This window comes from Spea bombifrons, chromosome 2 (assembly GCF_027358695.1).
Source record: "Spea bombifrons isolate aSpeBom1 chromosome 2, aSpeBom1.2.pri, whole genome shotgun sequence".
NCBI lineage: Eukaryota > Metazoa > Chordata > Amphibia > Anura > Pelobatidae > Spea > Spea bombifrons.
The window spans coordinates 126,972,811-126,974,389 of NC_071088.1; positions in this window are offsets into that span (position 1 = coordinate 126,972,811).

Genomic DNA, 1,579 nt, shown 5'->3' on the forward strand with positions numbered 1-1,579 from the left:
CATACTTGAAGCATTTTTTCGTTGTCGTCATGTTCAAACGTGACAAAATAATTTAGCTAATTGAATGCCAAGTTATTTTGCAAATCTTAGATCGGGCCAGAGTAGCCATTTCATGATAAATGCTTTAGATTTTAGCAGCTTTCTCGTGAGCTATTTGTTGTCTGATTTCCAAACTTTTTAAAGAAAACAACTCGTTTTCTAATATTGTATCTAGCTTAATCACTAGAGAACTTCAGTCGCCATTAACCTAGTATAATGTACATAAATTGAAAATGTTAACTACTTTAATACATAGTTACATAGTACATAAGGTTGAAAAAAGACCTAAGTCCATCAAGTTCAACCCTTCTACCTAACCTTCATACTCTTGATCCAAAAGAAGGCAAAATTAACCCCTAATTAAGCTACTTCGAATTCTGCCATTAGGGGGAAAAAATCCCTTCTTGACTCCAAAAGGCAATCGGATTTCTCCTTGGATCAAGAAGCTCTAAAATATTAATTCTATTTACAGCCCTGTATGTCATGCCTTTCTAAAACAAATATCCAGACTCCTTTTACAGAGGTTGATAAATCACAAATATTGTATGTGCGGCATATCAAGTGATTTTGGATAGTGCTAACACAAAGAGGCTGTATGACAGGCTGTCCAAGACAAGTCTGGCTGTACGCTGCCTGCCTAATGCATTTTAGAAGCCTACTCCTCGGAACTCTATATCTGCATTGACGAGTCCCGCATGCTGTACAAAGGAAGACTGACATTTAAGCTTTATAAACCTTCCAGTCACGGGCGTCCAAATATTCGGGGGCGGTACTAGCCCTGCCCAAGGGGTGGAAAATGGGCAAAATAAGGTGGAGCATGGGTCAATTAAGCAAGATTGAGACAGTGGAAACCTTCTAATTTTGCATTTATGGAGGCAACAACATGCACTTGAATGGAGATGGGGTCTCCAGAATTGTAAGCAATAGGTGAGCACAAAAAAAAACCAAAAGGATCGATCCAGCACTTGAAAAAAACTTCCAGCTTTATTTAATTTACTAAATGATTAAAAAGCATAATTCACACCTAAGTGCATAGGAAACCCCAAATCTGACGCGTTTCAAGCGGCACCCCGCTCTTTATCACAGATAACTCACCACTGAATTTGTTTCCCTTAAGTAAGGCAAAAAAGGGGAGTGGTGAGATTACTCGTCATCAACACATGTGCAATTAAAATCCAATTACAAAACAATTAAATGCAATAAGATGAACAAGACTAATGTAAACAGTGTGAGCACAGCAACACAACCTACAGCAAATATATAAACATTGTTGATCCACAAATAATATGTATATATGTCGATAAGGCTATTACATGTATATTGTGTGTTTTAACCTGCTCACAGTGTTTTAATATCACAGGGAGGTGCATAAACATGTATATATGTAATGGAAAATAACATGAAAAAACAAGGAATAAATATATGTATATATATCACAATATTTCCAATACATATGTTTAACAAAAATGAAAGAAAAAGAAATGTACTACTCATTGCAAATACATTGGAATAAGGCAGAAAACATGCAATTGTAGATAAT